Source organism: Eublepharis macularius, chromosome 2, assembly GCF_028583425.1.
Source record: "Eublepharis macularius isolate TG4126 chromosome 2, MPM_Emac_v1.0, whole genome shotgun sequence".
Taxonomy (NCBI): Eukaryota; Metazoa; Chordata; class Lepidosauria; order Squamata; family Eublepharidae; genus Eublepharis; species Eublepharis macularius.
Window position 1 is genome coordinate 4,076,500 of NC_072791.1, and position 21,220 is coordinate 4,097,719.

Sequence of the window (21,220 nt, forward strand, 5' to 3'; positions counted from 1 at the left end):
CATTTCCATGATGTGGTCTGTGTTGAGCTCAATCTGCAGCTCCAAATTTATGCAAATAACTACCCACTAGGGGTGGGTAGTGATTTGCATTAGGCTGCAGAGGAAGCAAGAGCCCCCTTCCACCTATGCTGCCCCTCATCTGCAAAACCATCATCTGCGGCTTTTAAATAAATGTGTGTGACTGCAATCAAAACAGTAAGCCCAGAGATTAAACATATGTAGTTGAGCCCTCAGACTCCCCTGCCACTGCCATTTATAGGAACTCCTTAAATAGTTATAGCAGTGGCATAGTGGTTAAGTGGTTGGGCTGTGAATCACCACTCTGCTAGTTCGACTCCCATGACTGCCATGAGCTCAGCTGGCGGCCTTAGGTTAGCCACTCCTCTCAGCCTCCACTCCCCAGCTGTACTATAGGGATAATCATACACTATAAGAACTGCTGTAGCATAGTAGTTAAGTGGTTGGGTTGTGAATCAGCACTCTGCTAGTTCGACTCCCACAACTCTGCAGGTGGCCTTGGCCAGCCACTCCTCTCAGCCTCAGCTCCCCAGCTGCATTGTGGGAACAATAACAACACTGACTTCGTTCACCGCTCTGAATGGGGCACTGATCTGTCTAGAAGGTAAAGGTAAAGGTAGTCCCCTGTGCAAGCACTGAGTCATTACTGACCCATGGGAGGACATCGCATCATGATGTTTTCTTGGCAGACTTTTTACGGGGTGGTTTACCATTGCCTTCCCCAGTCATCTACACTTTACCCCCAGGAAACTGGGTACTCATTTTACCAACCTGGAAGGATGGAAGGCTGAGTCATCCTTGAGCCAGCTACCTTAACCCGGCTTCTGCCAGGATCGAACTCAGGTCATGAGCAGAGCTTGGGCTGCAGTACAGCAGCTTACCACTCTGCGCCACGGGGCTCGCTCTGTCTAGAAGAGCGGTATATAAATGAAGTTGTTATTAAGAACAGTGGATGCCCAGTGTGAGGATGTGTCTCATGGCAATTGGTTAATTGATTCCTCACAATCACACACCCATATGCTCTTTTTAAAAAAAAAATCGAACAGTTATCAAAGATTGCAGAGGCAGGGGGTGGGAGGTTTTCAGCAAAGGAAGCCTCCCCTGCTTTGCGAAAGAAAACAATGGACCGTAACAAGGAAAGATGGCGAACGCAGAATTTCCGGCAGAAAGGTGATTTTTAAAAAAAAAAAATTAAGGGATGCAGAGAAAGCTGTTTTGTTGGGCTGATGATATCCCCCATCCCCCGGCATAGGAATCAGCGGAGGGAAGTGTGCCTGTGCCGAGAGGCACTTACTTCAGGGGTCGTAAAATCAACTCCCTTTGTCTATTCTGCTTGAAAATTTCAGGTTCTTTACGTTTGAGAGAGGACTATAATCTGTAAAAATCTGAAACAGAGACATAGAGCTAGAAGGGCCCTGAAAGGTCATCCAGTCCAACTCCCTGCACAACGGAAGAAATTCGCAGCTCCCCCCTCCCCAGCACTCCCCCAGGGACTCCTGTCCAGAGGAAGGAAACAAAACCTCCGGCTTCCCTTGCCAATCCGGCCTGCAGGAGAATTCCTTCCTGAATGGGCAGTGGTGGTCAGCATGACCTTGGGTGTGGAAGAAAAGGGCCACAAGAGCTGATCATTGGCTGATAGAATCAGCTTTGCTGGCAGATGGCCATCTAGTCTCTGCTTAAAGGAGGGGAGCCCACCCGTCCTGAGGAAATATGATCCACTGTGTAATTGTTCTGTCAGTGAGTTCTTCTCCAAAAACTCTTTTGGTTTAATTTAAATGCAGTGTTTCTGGTCCAACCCTCTGGGGCAACAGAAAACAACTCTACTCTATCCTCTTATGTGACAGCCCTTCAAATACTTGAAGATGGTTATCATATCACCTCTTGAGTCGTCTCCTCTCCAGGCTAAACATTCCAAGCTCCTTCAACCTTTCCTCATAAGACTTGGTCTCCAGACCCCTCACCATCTTCATTGCCCTCCTCTGGACATGTTCCAGCTTGTCTAGATCCTTCTGAAAATGTGGTGTCCAGAACTGAACACTGTACTCCAAATGAGATCTAACCAGAGCAGAGTAAAGCAATACCATCATCTCGTGTGAACTGGACATTATACTTCTCTTGATACAGCCTAAAATTACATCTGCCTTTTTAACTACAGCATCACAATGTAGACTCCCGCCCAGCGTATGTTCTACTAAGACTCCCAGATCCTTTTCATATGTACTACTGGCAAGATAAGTCTTCCCCCATCCTATGTGCCTTTGGTTTTTCATACCTAAATGAAGAACTTTACATTATCCCCGTCAAAATTCATTTTGTTACTTTTAGCCCAGTTTTCCAGCTGAATCTTGTTTTGTTCTTCTACTATATTTGCTGCCCCTCCCAATTTAGTATCATCTGCAAATTTAATGAGCAGCCCCTGTGTTCCTTCATCCAAGTCATTTATAAAGATGTTGAACAATGCAGAGATCAAACTACATTTTATCAACTTGTCGAATATATTGTGGTACCTTATCAAAAGCTTTACTGAAATCAAGATAAACTATGTCCACAGCCATCCACTGATCCACCAAAATAGTAACTCTCAAAAAAAGAGATGAGGTTTGTCTGACATGACTTGTTCTTGAGGAACCCATGCTGACTCTTAGTAATCCCAGATGTCTTTTCTAAATGCTCAAGGACTGACTGACTGATGATGTGTTCTAAAACCTTTCCAGGCATGGATGTCAAATTGACAGGTCAGCAGTTGCCTGGAGCCTCCTTTTTCCCCTTGTTGAAGATGGGGACAACATTTGCCCACCCCCAATATTCTGGCAACTCACTTGTTCTCCAGAAATTCTCAAAGATGATAGACAGAGGCTCCATAATTACATCAGCAAGTTCCTTTAGTCCCCTAAGATTCAATTCATGAGGCCCCGAGGACTTGATTTCATTTAAAGGTATTTTTCAATATTTTTATCAATGATCTGGATGAAGGAGTGGAAGGGCTGCTCATTAAATTTGCTGATGATACCAAATTGGGAGAAGTAGCAAACACCCGAGAAGATAGAATTAAAATTCAACAAGACCTGAATACTCTGGAGAAGTGGGAAGCTGTGAATAGGATGCAATTCAACAAAGACAAGTGCACAGTATTACATCTGGGCCACAAAAATGGGAAGCACAAATACTGGATGGGGGATACACTTCTGGGCAGTAGTCTATGTGAAAGGGATCTTGGGGTTAGAGTGGACTGTAAACTGAATATGAGCAGTCAGTGTGATGCGGTGGCAAAAAAGGCTAATCCAATCCTGGGCTGTATCAAAGGGGCCATAGCGTCGAAATCGCAGGAGGTCATAGCCCCTCTCTATACTGCCTTGGTCAGGCCACACCTGGAGTATTGTGTGCAGTTCTGGAGGCCTCACTTCAAAAAGGATGTGGACAAAATCGAGAGGGTGCAGAGGAGAGCGACGAGGATGATCAGGGGTCTGGAGACTGAGCCCTACGAGGAAAGGCTGAGGGCCTTGGGAATGTTCAGTTTGGAGAAGAGGAGAAGAGGAGGTTGAGTGGGGACATGATTGCTCTCTTTAAATATTTGAAAGGCTGTCATTTGGAGGAGAGCAGGGAGCTGTTCCAGTTGGCAGCAGAGGGTAGGACGCGAAGCAATGGGCTTAAATTACATGCACAAAGGTACCGGCTGGATATTAGGAAAAACTTTTTCATGGTCAGAGTAGTTCAAAAGTGGAATCAGCTGCCTAGGGAGGTGGTGAGCTCCCCTTCACTGGCAGTTTTCAAGAAGAGGCAGGACGAATCTTTGTCAGAGATGCTTTAGGCTGATCCTGCACTGGGCAGAGGGTTGGACTAGATGGTCTGTATGGCCCCTTCCAACTCTATGATTCTATGAAAGAAGTTAGGTGTTAAACATGGCACCCCTATGTCTACCCTAGGCTGCCACTTCCTTCCTTCATCATCTGGTTTCTGTTTGCCAGACTGAGCGCAGTTTCTCTTGCAAGAGAATGAGGCAAAGGAGGAATTAAGCAGTTCTGCCTTCTCATTATCACTGGTCAGAATTACAGCTTCCTCTTCCCACAGCAAGCCTACCAATTCCTTGTATTTTTTCTTACTCCAAAATAACCAAAGAACCCTTTTTGCTGTGTTTAGCATCTCTCAGTAGCCTAAGCTTTAGCCTTTCTAACCCTCTCCCTACAAGCACTGGTTATTTGTTTTTATTCCTCTTTGGTCGTATGTCCCTCCTTCTGTTTCCTAAATATGTACTTGGGTGCCAGTAGCTTTAGAAACAGCTACCCCAGGCCCCAATTTGTCTCCCCTTTGAAAATCATGGCTGCCCCAATTTGTCTCCCCTTTGAAAATCATGGCCCTGAAATTTCAGAGTCGCCCCGTCCCAAAAACATGGAGTTGAATCGAAACAGGAATGTTTAAGGTTTGGAATCCAAAATCCAAAATTATAACACGCTAGTGGAGACCTGAGAGGATTATGGGGTCCATCCTCCCTGCCCACTTTTCCTACTCACCTTCCTAGCCTACCCTCAGCTTCACCATTATGGAGGTTCCTCCCAATCCACTTCCCCCGGCTTCTCCATGGCAGCAGCTCCCCCACAGCCTGCCCACACACCCCAACATCACCACTGCAGTGGTGGATTCCCCCACTCTGCCCAACTCACCCCTGTTCCATGGTGGCAGGGACTCCAATCACCGCAGCTGCAGGGCCTCCTGTCACAGGCTGCCCGATCACCTGGTGGCAGCAAAGAAGCCAGGCAAAGGTGGGTACAGGCTTGGCAATGGGGGCAGGTAGTAAGCCTGGCCATGATGGGTGGGAGCCTCACCACCAGACAACAGTGAGGAGACCAGGAGAAGGTCTGCTTGAGCAGAAAACATTCATGTTTTATCTCTAATGTATAAAAGGCAGACCGTGTTGCCGATGACTCACTTTTTATCCTGGTGCAGGTGCAGTGAGTTGTCAGCAACATGGTGATGGAGAAGCCCCGAGAAGCATTGGCCACGAAGGCAGTGGGGAGGCCCAGCGCACTGGCTTTCTCCATCGCTGCGGCAACCTCAACAAAGAAGCCCACCACGGTGCAGCACCCCTCCCAAGCCCATTGTTTACACAACAGGCTGGGTTGCTAGTAAAATTACAAAATCCTTTTATAGATCTATGATGCAGCCTTATTTGGAGTACTGTGTGCAATTCTGATCAAGTACCTCCAAAAGGACATTGGTGCACTGTGCGGATAATAATAACATCCCTCTGAATGGGGCACTAATTTCTCTAGAAGAGCAGTATTTAAGCACAGTTGTTGTTATTATCTCTCTAAACCTGGTGGAGTGGTCAATAATGTGGCAAATCAAGTTCAACATGCGTAAGTAAAAGGTGATGTATATTGGAGGGGGGAAATCTTGACCTCAAGTACATCCTAATGGAGCCTGAACTTGAGGAGACTGAGAGGGAAAGAGCCCTTGGGGTCGGCGCAGATAGCTCAACAAAAATAACCCCATGTGCCTCGGCAGTGAAAAAGGCAAACTCTATGCTGGGGAACTGAAAATAAAACAGCCAATAGTATAGTGTCTCTTTATAGATATATGGTACAGACTCATTTGGAATACTGAGTGCAGTTCTAGTCATCGTATCTCAAAAGGACATTGGTGGTAGAAAGTACTGTCAAGTCATAGCTGACTTACAGTGGCCCCTGCTGGGGTTTTCAAGGCAAGAGACTAAAAGAGGTGGTTTGCCATTGCCTGCCTCTGCAACCCTGGTCTTTAGTAACTGAGGCTGAGCCTACTTAGCATCCGAGATCTGATGAGATTGGGTTTGCCTGGGCTCTCTAGGTCAGGGCCAAAAGGATATTGAGGGCTTGAAAAAGGACCGAAGAGGGCAACCCACTCTAAAATGCATTGTGACATTTTAAAATGGCTTTAAAACGGTGGTGGCAACCCGTTTTATTTATTTTTCTGTATTTATTTACATTATTTATAGTCTGCCTTTCTCAGTGAGACTCAAGGCCGATTACACAGTGTAAGTTAGTACTGGGATATTCAATAAGCAGTACAAATAGGGTCAGAATGAAAAAGGCAGGGAGGAAACAAAATGGGGAAAATGGGCCTACTCAAGCCCCTGAGAACATGTAGAATCCTTGGGGGTGAGATTTTAAGGTTAAGGGTTTCAGAATTGTTCTATCTACCACAATTCCTCATAAGCCTGCAGTTTGTAACAAAATTTATGGCAGGGTATGAACTTTTTTGAGTCACGGAACACTGCTTCTTCTACAGCTGTATATGAAGAAGTGAGCTCATACCCTACCACAAATTTTGTTAGTCTTATAGGTGTTACTGGACTCTTGATTTTTTCTACTGCAATCCAGAAGGTCTGTCTAGTTTGGCCCTACTGTTTAACGCCTTCATTGACTGCATTTCTTTCTCACTTTTCTTCCTTCCAGACCTTATGTTGGTGCAGAAGGCAGATTCTCAGGAAATCCCCCCCGCGCACACACGCACACTCACACACACACAATCCTGACCAGTTCTAGACCAGCCTAGCAGCAGCTGGTGCCTACCATCATATTACGTTTGTCAGTCCACTACTGGGGGCAAGGGATCCCCTGCTCCCACCCCCCACCCCCCACCCCCACTTACCTGGCTAGTGGGGGGAAAGGCGGGTGAATGAGCCTTCTGGGGTATGCTCCAAGACAGCCTGGCACACTCCCATGCACTGCAATGGGCTGAATTGGGCCCATTTGGGGCCTCAATTGGCCCACTGTGAAGCATAGGACAACTCCAGGGCCCATCGTACTGCCCCAGCAGTGCTCCTATGCTCCGAATCGAGATGAATTCAGCCCCAAATGGGCCCAGTTTGGCCAGCTGCAGAGTGCAGGAGCACTGCCCGGAGGACCCTAGAAAGTTCTTGTGCTCCACAGTGGGCCAATTTAGCCCCCAAACGGCCAAAATCAGCCTGCTGCAGAGCGCGGGAGCACTCCCAGGGCGGCACGAGACCCTGCGTGATGACATCACTTCCCAGAAGTGACATCATCACACAGCCCAGGAGCGCACATACGTGCACAAAGGTGAGTGCCAGGTCTCCTGCCTCCCACCTGGAGGGTGAGGGGACCTGGCTACTCTGCATCCTATCCATGCTCAGGAAGTAACTCCTTGGGCATAATAGTAGCAGAGTGACCCACTGGCCAGTGAGAAGGACCCATGGCCGGTGAAAACGACTTTTATTGCTTTTCCCAGCAGTGAAAACTGCTTCGAGTTCTTCATGGGGGTTCATTCAGTTCTGCTTTCCCCCCTAGTTAAACAAGATTCGAAGACCTCTGGTGGGCTGTTTAGCTTGTTAAGAGGTTAACTATTTCCTTAACCCTCCATCTCAGTACAAGAGTAAAATTCCCTCCTCCTCCTTGCTTTACAAGACCGAGTACGCCAGAAACTGCTAATAAATCTTCGCCTTTGTTAGCAAACAGTAATCACATGCTGGGGACAGCCATTACGAGAGGCTCTATGAGTTTGGAGCGACCTTTCAACCCCTCTCTCGTGTTCATTAGCAGTGCGGCCACTGCTGCAGTGCGAGGAGAAACCATACCAGTAATGCAGCTTCCCCGCTGGGCTGGAATACTAATACGTGCCTGATGACTGGCAGAGTGTAACTGCCTGAAAGGGAACAAACTGCCTGTTCTGATTGAGAAAACTAATGAAAAAAATTACAGACAATATAGACGGATTCGTCCTTATAGTAAGTATTCCCCAGGAGCACAGCCCAAGTGCTTTCTCCTTCTCGTTTTGCACAAAGCCCACTGGGAAGAACAGGAATAAACAAAGTCTTCCTGTGGGCTTGTATGATGCTGAATGAAATGAGGTCAGGAACTCAATCAATGTAAGAATTGCCTAGCTGGTGTTAGCTGGGGATAAGAAGAGGCAGTGAAACTCTCAGTACTGAAAGTTTTTGGTGTGGGTTGCAACAGTCAAACTCCAGTGAGAACAAGGAAAGTATGCCTTGTGGCTTGAATAACAGAGTTTTCTTGTCTCACTGTAAAGACTAATGCATGTTTTCTGGCACGAGTTTCCCTCTGCCTCACAAAAGCAGCTATTATAACAAACGTGCCACAGACTCCTGGCTGGGTTGGGTGCTGTATTACTCTGCCCCTCTGGAACCTGCTTTTGTAGCTAGAGGGTTAGATGTCATGCAGGGCTGGATCGAGGGGGGGGCAGGGGGTAATCTGCCCCCGGCGCCGCCAGGGAGGGGGCGCCGGGAGCAGCTGCCCAGAGCGCGCGGGCAGTCTTGCGCCCCCCCCCCGGGAGTGAGCAGGCAGCCTCGCAGCCCCCGCACTGCCTTTCGCCTGCCCCACAGGACAGGGGGCGGCCAGCTTGCCATGCGCCCCCCCCCCCCATCCTGCAGGGCAGGCAAAAGGCAGCGTGGCAAGCCGGCCGCCCCCTGTTCTGCGGGGCAAGTGAAAGGCAGCGCGGGGGGCTGCAAGGCCACCTGCATCATTCGCCTGCGGGGAGGCGAATGGTGTGGGTGGCTTCCTAGCCCCACACGCTGCCTCCGCTGAGGGGCTCAGACTAGGGTTGTCCTGGGTGCCGGCAACCCTAGATCTGGCTCTGATATCATGCCAGGGGCATTATTTCAATGAGTTGCTGAGGAACATTAAAAGAAAATAATTTCAAGTAATGCTCTTAAAATGCAATGTGGATTTGAACTGCCAGCTCCAATCTACCCCAAAGCAGGTTTCTCGCTCTCCCCATAGATCTCTTAGCTCCCCCAATATGGAAACCAGACATCCAGATTTTGAGGCTATGTTCTGTTAGCTTATCAGTTTGCAACAATATAAGGAGGCTATTGTGATTTCCAGACAGGAGTGGATGTGGGCTGATAGTTTGGTGTAGTGGTTAAGAGCGCGGGACTCTAATCTGGAAAACCGGGTTTGATTCCTCACTCCTCCACTTGAAGCCAACTGGGTGACCTTGGGTCAGTCACAGCTTTTACGGGCTCTCTCAGCCCCACCTGCCTCAAAGGGTGTTTTGTTGTGGGGATAATAATGGCATACTTTGTAAACTGCTCTGAGTGGGTGTTAAGTGATCCTGAAGGGTGGTATATAAATCAAACGTTGTTGTTGTTGTTGATGATATTATTATTATTATTAATGGCTCTGGAAAAGGGCCCTGCTGCCAGCCTGTCCCCCTCCCAAAGGGACAGAACGCCTACCTGGCTTGGAGTCAAACATGCCTGGCCAAAGCAGCTGGGCTGGTCAAGGAGAGGCCTGGTGGGCAGCCCTGTTCTGTCCCTTGCCAGGAAAGGCAAGATGGGCAGGACAGCCCTAGGCCATTCCTCACCACAGCGGGCCAGTCTTGCTTAGGCTTGCCAGACCTCTGGAGGGGGGATCTCCACCCCCTGCCACCCTTCACCGGGTTGGTGGGGGAGAGAAAGGAAACAGATCGATCTCCCTGGGGAAGGAGATCCAAAGTTTTGGTGTCGTGACCAAGAAGGCACTTTCTTGGGCTGCTAACCATCTAGTCTCAGATGGCAGGGGGCACCCATAACAGGGCCTCCAAAGATGACCAGAGTAGGTGGGTAAATTCATATGGGAGAAAGAGGTCCTTAATTTATGTTTGCCCCAAGCACACAGGGCTTTAATGGTCAATACCAGCACCTTGAATTGGGCCCAGAACCAAATGCAAGTCGGTATAGACGGAATAAGACTGGAGTGATATGACCCACTCAAGGCGACACTCTGACCACAGCATTCTGTACCAACATTAGCTTCCAGACAGTGTTCAAGGGCAGCCCCATGAAGAGCTTGTTGCAGTAATCGAATCTAGATGTTACCAAGGCATACATCACAGAGGCAAGATTACTCACCCAGGAAGGGGTTCAGTTGGCTCGCCAGCCAAAGCTGAACCTCTGACCCGTGCTGCTACCAGTTTATCCAACAGGAGGCCTCAGGTCCAGCAGCATCCCAAAGCTACAAACCTACTCCTTTAGGGAGAGTCCAACCCCATCCAGAACAGGAGATACCCCAGTTCCTGGTTCAAACCTCCCACTCACTCACCCACGGCAACTCTGTTTTGTCTGGATTAAGTTTAAAGATGTTGGCTTACTCAAGAAACTGCTTGGAGATTGAACCTCTTCTGAGAGGACATTATCAAAGCTTTCCGGGATTATGGAGCTGAGTCACCCTCTTCCCTAAGCAGGATTTTGTCCCTTGGAGTTTCAAAGTCTTCTCAAACTGTCCTGTAACTCCCCTAGAAATTTGCCTGCACCCATCAGCAGGCAATTGCTGTAATTCAGGAAGAACAGATGTCACTGTAAACAAAGCACACAGCAACTCCCACTGACTGGCTCCCTGCCTGTCTGCCTAGGATCACTAATTGTCTACCTTACAGTCAAATCCTCAGCAACCTCTTTACCATTCCTGCAGGCTGTGCTTTGTATAGTGGGACTGGAAAAGTCCATTGCCTGGAAGACCTCCTTCTCTTTTATGAAAAAGGAAAGGAGATAGAAAGAGTGCCCAAAGACAGAAATAGCTATCTGCTGCCAGTACAGATCTTGGATTGGGCAATGGAATGTGTTTTAATTTATTAGGCTCACCTTTCATATTGAGACAGATTCCCGCTTCCAGCTGCAGAATTGTCTTTTTCTTTTTTCTTCATGTATACCTGGCCTTTCTCCCGCTGGGGACAAAAAGCCAGCTTTCACCATTCTCCCTCCTCCATTTTTCTACCCACAGTGACCCTGTGAGGTAGATTAGGTTGAGAGTGTGGGGCTGGCCCAAGATTCAGACATGAGATTCCCAGATCCCAGTCCGATGCCATAACCACTGCACCACACTGAGTCAAGCGGCTTGTGTCAGTCCCTGGCAGTTGGGTCCCTCAAGCCCTCCACAGTTAACAAGTAGGTGTTCCGGTTGAAGCAACTTTATTGAGATCCGTACAGTACAGGTGTTCACTTGAAGGTGCAGAAATTGGCAGAAGTGACAATTCAAACAAATCCAGAGAAGTTAGCCATGTTAGTCTGTAGTAGCAAAATCGAACAGAGGCCAGTAGCACCTTTAAGACTAACCAACTTTACTGTAGCATAAGCTTTCGAGAATCACAGTTCTCTTCATCAGGTGCGATTGATTAAGAGAACTGTGATTCTCGAAAGCTTATGCTACAGTAAAGTTGGTTAGTCTTAAAGGTGCTACTGGACTCTTTTCAATTCAAACAAAGGCATAACTAAATATAGGGAAACTTCCCACCCTCCCGGATACGTTGACATTCTGGCATGAAACCCCAAAGAGGTTGCATGGGAACAAAGTAGTTTAGACTACATGAAGTACAAAGGAACTCTGTCTCTGGGAAAGTTACAGTGTTTGCTGCTAGCAGCTCCTTCAAGGACACTTGCTGGGAAAAGTGAAAGTACGTATTTTCAACAGGTAATGGAGGGGCCCACTGGCTCTCCTGCAATTAATATCAGAGGTTAAGACACTCTCAGATGAGCACACAGAATACAGTATATAACTCCGGCAAACAGCAATGATCAGTACAAAATGCAGAATACAATCATGACAGGTATGCTGGTGTACATGGCAGCTTGTTTTGGGTTGCCAGGTTCCCTGACCCTCCTGGCAGGAGGAGGGGTGTCCCCAGGGGTCATTTCATAGAAAAAGAGCTGGAGGAACTCATTAACATAACTCATTAGCATAACTCATTAGCATATGCTACGCCCCTTGACATCACCGGAAGTGTGTCGTTATCATGATTGATTTGCATATGCCACACCTCCTGGCTGTTTTGGACCCAATCTGGCCATTCAGGGCCAAAATTGGGCCCAAAACAGCAAAAAGGGGCTGAAAATGGCCAAAAAGGGGCCCAAAATGGTCAGGATCGGGCTGCTGCTGAGCAGGAGAGTGATCCACCACCTGTCAGAGGCCCAATCCGGGCTGTTTTGGCCCCAATCCAGGCCGAAACGGGCCCAAAATGGCTGAGAGTCAGGTGGGTGGGGCCACCTGTCCTGTGACCTCTTTGGGGAACTGCCAGAACTGCGTTCCTGCGTGTTCCCCCTCGAAATGAGCCCTGGGTGTCCCAGCACTTACCTTACTTTTCTTCTTTGTGCACGTGCTTTGCATGTGTGCACTCCCGGGCCTGTGCGATTATGTTGTCGTGCTGCCCTGGAAGTGTGCCTGGGAGGCCTATGCCCCTATCTCCCCCCTCCCTTGCCTCCTTCACAATGCCTCAGATGGACAGGGAAGAGGCCAACGGTTGATGCCAGCATTCTCCCAAGGCATCTTTTATTAAAGGCAAACAGGTCAAAACCAACGGCTAATATCATAACATTCCACTTCATCACTGCATAATGTCTTTTTAATTGACTACAGACAGGATCAAGGGCCCTCCGGTTGTTAATTACAATAATGCCAAGTATTGATTCCCGCCTCTAAATTGCTTCGGTGACGATGCTGAGTTCTTGCTTGGGGGTGATGAAGAGTTCCTGGTGTGCTCCCAAGAGAGCCTGTGAATAAGGATTCCCCTCCGGCAAGAGGCAAGGCCTCGATCCAGCCACAGTGGAGCCTTGCAAGAGGCTGCACTCTGCCTCTTCCTGCACTGAAGTGTTACTGGTCCAGAGGCAAATTCGACTGCAGGTGGAAAGGGATTACTCAAGACTGGGACAATGGAGAACCCTGTGAGAGAGCTGTTGGCTCCCAGCTGCATATCAGGTTCCAAATGCCAAAGACCAGTATGGTTCTGGTTGCCGTACCTCTGGAAAGAGTAGCACCTTAGAGACCAACAAGATTTTCAGGGTGTAAGCTTTTGAGAATCAGAGCTCTCTTCTTCAGACACTGGCGTCTTCAGAGGGAGCCCGTTAGGCTCTGCTATTGAACACAGTTGATCGATGTGCGCAGCGTGGACCGGGTCATCTTTCGGGAGGTCCTCACTTCATTCTACTGAGTTCCTGAAAAAGACCATAATGGGAAGCTTCAAACAATGGAACTGAGATATATTCAATGTGAATCAGTACTTACCTTGTGGTCTTCCTTTGAAGCTTTACACTGGTTGGACTTTTGCACTAATGTATGATTTTGTATACAGATGGGATATTTTTGTATAATGTGATGTATTTGTGAGCCCGCGCTCCAGTCCCTGCGCCGCTCCCGCCCTCCGCCATCTCGCCCCTGCTGTGGGCGGCTCCCTCTGCCTCAGATGTGGGAGAGCGGGGGGGGGGGTTCAAGGCACCCGGCTTCCCCCGTCTCTCCCTGCTGGGCTCTGGCTTATGCGCTCTCCCTCTCTCTCGGCTTTCTCCCCAGTCGCCTCAGCCACTTCCTCCCTGGCGTCCCAGGGAGCCGCCCTCTTATCATTTCCTCCCCACCACCTCCACCAATCCTGCCATCCCCCACCCTTCCGTGTCCCTCCTAGCCGCCTTGGCTCGCCTCCCTCCCCGTCCATCTTCCCCTGCGCCCAATCCCCTGGCGTGCCTCTGTTCCCCACCTCCCTCCTTCCCGAGAGCCCTGCCCTGGAAAGCTCAGGTGCTGCTGGCGGCCCTGACGGCGGCGGCGCGGGCCTCGCCGCCGCCGTCGGCACCCTCGCTGGGGCCTTCCCCGCCATCTCTCCTGGCTCCTCTGGCGCCGCCCCCGCTCGCTACTGTCACGGGCTGCCTCCTCGCTGCGGCCTCCACTGCGGCCGCAGCCGCGCCCTTCCTCGCCGCCTCCGGCGCCCCCGTCGCCGCTCGCCTGCTCGCTGCCGCCGCCACCGCCGCTGTCCTCCTCGCCGCCTCTACTGCCGCCGGGTTGTCGGCTGCCGGCAGCATCCAGGTAGGGGGGGGAGCTGGGGGTCCCGGCTGGGGACAGCTCCTCCTGCCGGGAGGGTGGCAGACCCGTCCCCGGGGTCGAGTCCGGCCGCGCCGGACAGTATTATTTATGGTATTTATTGAATATTTATTGACTGTAATAAGCACTTGAGCACTGTGTACTTTATATTCAAAATACAGTTTAAAAAATCATCCAATATTTAGACAAGGAAAATCATTGTGACTACTTCAGTATATTTCCTTGTTAGTTACCAGCGGTTGTGGTCCAGTGGCAGCCCCTTGTTGATGTTGCTTGTTCTACAGTGCAGACCAATATGGCTACCCACCTGAAACTATCTGAAGAAGGGAGCTTTGAGTCTCGGAAGCTTACACCCTGAAAATCTTCTTGATCTCAGAGGTGCCACTGGACCCAAATCCTGCTATTCTGCTACAAACCAACATGGCTACTGGAAACCAGGGCGCATTTCGAGGGGGAACGCACATGAATGCAGTTTTGGCAGTTCTCCAAAGAGGTCACGTCAGGTGGCCCCACTCACCTGACTCTTGGCCATTTTGGCCCCTTTTCAGCTTGGATTGGGGCTGAAACGGCCCAGATTGGGCCTCTGACGGGTGGTGGATCACTCCCCCGCTCATCAGTGGCCCAATCCTGACCATTTTGGGCTCCTTTTCAGCCATTTTCAGCCCCTTTTTGCCATTCTGGCCCAATTTTGGCCCTGAATGGCCAGATTGGGTCCAAAACAGCCAGAATAGGTGATGTCAGGGGGTGTGGCATACGCAAATCAGCTATACTAATTAGGGATGTGCATTTCGGCTTTCTGAAAGCTGAAAGAAAGCCGAAACAAAAGTGTTTCAGCTTCTTTCAGGTCAGCCGAAACGTTTTGGGCTAAGCCGAAACGTTTCGGCTAGCCGAAAGAAAAAAAGCCGAAACGTTTCGGCTTTAGGCTTTTTCAATGGGAAAATGCCTCCGGCGTCTTCCCGGACGTCTGGGGGAGGCATTTTCCCACCGAATCAGCCCGAAATTGGTGGGGACCTTCCTCTAACCCCTCTCTACAACCCCCCCCCCAAGTTTCAGACCGATTGGACTTTGGGGGGCCATGTTATGGCCCCCCAAATCAGGTCCCCCTATCCTCCCATAAGAAAGCGAAGGAGCAGCATATTGTTAGCATGCTGCTGCTCATCTTCTTCATTATTTCCTATGGGGAAAAATGAAGAAGCAGGCTTCCTTTGCCAGGGGTGGCATTTTGCATGCAAAATGCCCCCCAGCCCTCAGGGGCCCTTCTCCCACCCCTCCTCCCACCCCCCACCAAGGCTCAGCCTGCTCCCACTTGGGGGGGGCATTTCATGCAAAATGCCCCCCAGCCCACTGGGGCCCTTCTCCCACCCTTCCTCCCACCCCCACCAAGGCTCAGACTGCTCCCACTTGGGGGGGGGCATTTCATGGCCTCCCCAAGTAGGTGCTCTAATCTCATTCTCTACCACTGACAGCTGGGGGAGGCTTGTCTTGCCAGGGGTGGCATTTTGCATGCAAAATGCACCCCAACCCTCTGGGGCCCTTCTCCCACCCTTCCTCCCACCCCCACCAAGGCTCAGACTGCTCCCACTTGGGGGGGGGCATTTCATGGCCTCCCCAAGTAGGTGCTCTAATCTCATTCTCTACCACTGACAGCTGGGGGAGGCTTGTCTTGCCAGGGGTGGCATTTTGCATGCAAAATGCCCCCCAGCCCACTGGGGCCCTTCTCCCACCCTTCCTCCCACCCCCACCAAGGCTCAGACTGCTCCCACTTGGGGGGGCCATTTCATGGCCTCCCCAAGTAGCTGCTCTAATCTCTCTACCACTGACAGCTGGGGGAGGCTTGTCTTGCCAGGGGTGGCATTTTGCATGCAAAATGCCCCCCCAGCCCTCTGGGACCCTTCTCCCACCCTTCCTCCCACCCCCCACCAAGGCTCAGACTGCTCCCACTTGGGGGAGCCTCCCCAAGTAGGTGCTCTCAGCCCCCAACGTCCACCCCCTACAGCCCCACACAAACCCAATTCCCCCCCAGCTGCCACACACAGACCCAAATCCCCACATTAGCCCCTCACAGACCCAAATCCACCCCCAGCAGCCCCACACCCATAACCCCAGGAACAGGCTGGCAAAGGCCAGCCCTCTCCCTTTGTTCCCTATGCTGGGAACTTCTAAACTCTCTTTCCCTGGGCAATTCTGCACAGCCCAGGGGTGCCACAATGGTGGGCACATTTCTGAGTGCCAGCTGGTCCCTGTGAAAGAGCGCCTGAACCACAGACACCCTCCCTCAAATTCCCCCACCACCTACAGAGATGGCTAGCCAGCCAGCCCCATTGTTCCCTATGATGGGAACCAACTGCACAACAAAGAATAAAACAAGAACAACACAAAATAAAGTTTTTAAAAAATTATTTTCTCCCTTCCAAAGTACAAGTAGGCAAAGCATAATGACACATTACACCAGCAGTCCCCCACACAGAAAAATAACACAACTCACTTAACATCAGAGAATCACAAAACACGATTCCTGTCAAAAACACTTTATTTCTTGAACAGCTTTAGGTTACACAGCAGGGGGGGACACCAAAGGGCATGGCAGCACTATCTTACACAAAAATAACACAACTCACTTAACATCAGAGAATCACAAAAGCACAATTCCTGTCAAAAACACTTTATTTCTTGAACAGCTTTAGGTTACACAGCAGGGGGGGGGGGACACCAAAGGGCATGGAAGCAGTATCTTACACAAAAATAACACAACTCACTTCACATTAAAGAATCACCCCAAAAATTGCTGTCAAAAGCACTTTATTTCTGTAACTGCTTTAGGTTACACAGTAGGAAGGCACAACAGAGCAGGAAAGCAGTGTACTACACAAAAATAACACAACTCACTTCACATCAGAGAATCACACAAACACAATTGCTGTCAAAAACGGTGAAGTGGGTTGTATTATTTTTTGTAGTACATTGCTATCATGCCCTGTTGTGCCCTCCTACTGTGTAACCTAAAGCTGTTCAAGAAATAAAGTGTTCTTGTTTTATTCTTTGTTGTGCAGTTGGTTCCCATCATAGGGAACAATGGGGCTGGCTGGCCAGCCATGTGGGGATTTGGGTCTGTGTGTGGCAGCTGGGGGGGAATTGGGTTTATGTGGGGCTGTAAGGGGTGGACTTTGGGGGCTGAGAGGACCTACTTGGGGAGGCCATGAAATGCCCCCCCAAGTGGGAGCAGTCTGAGCCTTGGTGGGGGGTGGGAGGAGGGGTGGGAGAAGGGCCCCAGAGGGTTGGGGGGCATTTTGCATGCAAAATGCCACCCCTGGCAACACAAGCCTCCCCCAGCTGTCAGTGGTAGAGATTAGAGCACCTACTTGGGGAGGCCATGAAATGCCCCCCCCAAGTGGGAGCAGGCTGAGCCTTGGTGGGGGGTGGGAGGAGGGGTGGGAGAAGGGCCCCTGAGGGTAGGGGGGCATTTTGCATGCAAAATGCCACCCCTGGCAAAGGAAGCCTGCCTCTTCATTTTTTCCCCATAGGAAATAATGAAGAAGATGAGCAGCAGCATGCTAACAATATGCTGCTCCTTCGCTTTCTTATGGGAGGATAGGGGGACCTGCTTTGGGGAGCCATAACATGGCCCCCCAAAGTCCAATCGGTCTGAAACTTGGGGGCTCTGTAGAAAGGGGGGTAGAGGAAGGTCCCCACCAATTTTGGGCTGATTCGGTGGGAAAATGCCTCCCCCAGGCGTCCGGGAAGACGCCGGAGGCATTTTCCCATTGAAAAAGCCGAAAGCCGAAAGTCGAAAGTAAGTATATGAAAGAGAATCCTCTTTCGATGGTTGTTGCCTTCGACAATAAATCCTCTTTCGGCTTTCTGCTTTCGGCTTTAGCCGAAAATTTTTGGCTTGCACACCCCTAATACTAATAATACATTTCTGGTGATGGCAAGAGGCGTGGCATATGCTAGTGAGTTATGCTGATGAGTTATGCTAATGAGTTCCTCCAGCTCTTTTTCTCCAAAATGACCCCTGCCGGAAACTATCTGAAGAAGGGAGCTTTGACTCTCGCTTCCACCCTGAAAATCTTGTTGGTCTCTTAAGTGCCACTGGGCCCAAATCTTGCTGTTCCATTGCAGACCAACTTGGCTACCCACTTAAATTGCTGCATTTAAAAAAGTGCAGAAAAGGCTGAGCGATTTTTTAAAAAAGTAATTTATTATTAAGAAACATAACTACAACTACAGAAGAAACAATAAGTTGAACAATAACAGTAAAATCATGGAGTGACAACAGCAAAGATAAGATACACTTAAAACAGTCTTAGCTATATATACCAACAGGTGGAGTGATTAACTATCAAGAATTGTCTGGTATAAGTCATTCGGAGGAGACATCTTTACTAGCAACACATTCCAAGAAGGGCCACCACTTTCAAAGAAAGACGATTTGAGAGAGAGGTAGGCTGAGCAATTATGATGAAGGCCTGAAGCTGAAGAGACTGGGACTTTTCAGTTTAGAGAAAAAGTGACTGGGACACATGAGAGAAGCTTATAAAATTATGTACAGGGTGGAGAATGATACTAGAAGGAGGAGGAGGGAATAATACTAGACAATGTGGACATCCAATGAAGAAGAACTGTAGATTATGGAGAAACAAAAGGAAGTCCTTGACTCAAATTGTGATTAACTTGGGGACTAGTGGAGGTAGGGAAGGCCACAGACACAAAGGACTTTCAAAGGAGATTAGACAGATTCATAGAGGAGAGATCCATCAATGGCTATTAGCCACAAAGACTAAAAGGAAGTGTCATGGATGCCAGAATACATGCCATGATTGAGTTCTGCCTTCTATAATGGTCAACGCTGTATGAGTCTGTTGGCCTGAATTACATGCTGTAACTCTGTGTGCTCATCTGAGAGTGTCCTAACCTCTGATATTAATTGCAGGAGAGCCAGTGGGGCCCCTCCATCATCTGTTGAAAATACGTACTTTCACTTTTTCGAGCAAATGTCCTTGGGGAGAGCTGCTAGCAGCCAACATTGTAACTTTCCCAGAGACAGAGTTTCTTTGTACTTCATGTAGTCTAAACTACTTTGTTCCCATGCAACCTCTTTGGGGTTTCGTGCCAGAATGTCAACGGACCCGGGAGGACGGAAAGTTTTCCTATAATAGCCAGACCTTTGAATTGTCACTTCTGCCAATTTCTCCACCTTCGAGTGAACACCTGTACTGTATGGATCTCAACAAAGCTGCTTCAACTGGAACACCTGCGTGTGAACTGTAGAGGGCTTGAGGGACCTAACTTCCAGGGACTGACAGAAAGCTTCGTGTTCAAAGATAGTATACCACTGAATTCCAGATATTTTGGTTCAGCTATAGGGAAGAGTAAACACACACACACCAACACACAAAAAGTTGCTTTATACTGAAGCAAACCACGGGTCCATCAAAGTCAGTATCATCTACTTGGACAGGTGGCAGCTCTCCAGGTTGAGATCTTTCCCGTCAACTGCCACTTGACCCTTTCTACTGGAAATGCCAGCGATGAAAATAGAAACGTTCTGCATTCCGAGCAGGTGTTCTACTACTGAGCCACAGCTCCCCGCCCCCAATTGTGTATTGCATATGAGGTTATGTGCGGAGATAAAGTAGTGGGTTAGATCTCTCAGCCTATTCACACATGCAGATCACCACTAGAGTACTAACCCTCTGGACTATGGACCACTGGTCTGATCCAGCACAGCTGCTTTCATATTCTTATCCCTCCAACCGTTAGCGATTCCAACAAGTTTATCCTAAATGGCTATCACTTAGGGCTTGGCCCATCCCTTGAAGACTGCAACCTCAAGTATTTTTTGTTTCATTTATAGTTTGCTTTCTCACTGGAAGACACTGCAGACAATGAACATGATAAGAACTATTCAGCAGATTTGCAAAGTATGATAAAAACATTTGAATCTAAAAGCAAGTAATCCTACTAAGGCAGAAGAACACAGTGGGGCTGGACAAATTACAGGTATAAGCAATTAATCAGCAAGCAATGTACAAAATATAACAAAACAATTCTGCCTAATGGCAAAGAAAATAATACAGTGGGGCTGAGATTGAAGAATCGGAAAAGCAACACAAGCAGTGGTTGGCCCATGTGAATAAGCTGCAAAAAATATAACACAGAACTTGTCATTTTTGTGATCACTCTGTAGTATTGCAATCAATCTCTGTACTCACAGGAGCTGCTAAATGTAACACTCTGCTTCCTTCTCAACCAACAACAAACTAACATAGAAAAGTAAGTAAGAGAACAGTTTAGGGGATGGAGTTTTCCTCCATCCCATAATCAGGTTCCAGTTAACTCTTTAATATTCATTTTACTACAGTCACTAATAGAGGTGGGCACGAACCAGAAAAAAAACAAACCATGTGGTTCATGGTTCATCAGATTTCACGAACCATGAACCACGAACTTTCACGAACCTGCCCGAACCAGTTCGTTTGGTTCATGAAAATGTCACATCCAGGTCAGCAAATCATCACTTCCGGGCCAGCAGAAGTTCACTTTTGGGTTAACAGAAGGTCTGCAGGAAGTCCATCCCCTGTTTCCTAGGAAACTGATTGATTGGCACCAGGCTGTCTGCAGTGACTAACCAAAAAGTGAACCAAATGAACCAGCCTAAAGTTCGTGGTGGTTCGTCAGAAATGGGATCTGATAAACCACTGGTTCGCGAACCACGAACTGGCCTGATTCGTCATGAATTTTGGTTCATATTTCGGTTCATGCCCATCTCTAGTCACCACCTCATACTGGCCAATCCCTGTAGTTGATCTCTAGTATCTGCCATTCAAAGGTATACTGCCTTTGAACATGGAGGTTCCTTTTAGCTAGTTTGGTAGGCAGTAACCAATATTCCTAGTGTAGCTATTTAATCCCCTTCTAAAAGCCTTCTAGGCTAGCAGCCATAAATGTATCTTGTGGTAGTGAATTCCACAAGTTATGCTTTCTTTTTTTAAATCTTGAATCTACTGGCAATCATTTTCATAGCCTATTACTCTGTCCATTCACTTTCTGGCTGCTGGTTTCTCCTAATAATTCTTCTCAGGCCCTCCATTCCTCGAGTCCTATTGCACCGACAATTGGAAAGTTCATTTAAAGGCAAAGAATGCTGTTTCTGAAGATAGAACATACTTCGAAGCAATTCTGCTTCTTGCCAAACCAAAACTGGCAAATGACTTTCATTTTGAAACCCCTCACCCCACCAACACCTTCTTAGTGTGCAATGTCCATTTTGTTGGAATATAGGCTACAAGGTTGTTGTGGGTTTTCCGGGCTGTATTGCCGTGGTCTTGGCATTGTAGTTCCTGACGTTTCGCCAGCAGCTGTGGCTGGCATCTTCAGAGGTGTAGCACCAAAAGACAGAGATCTCTCAGTGTGGAAAA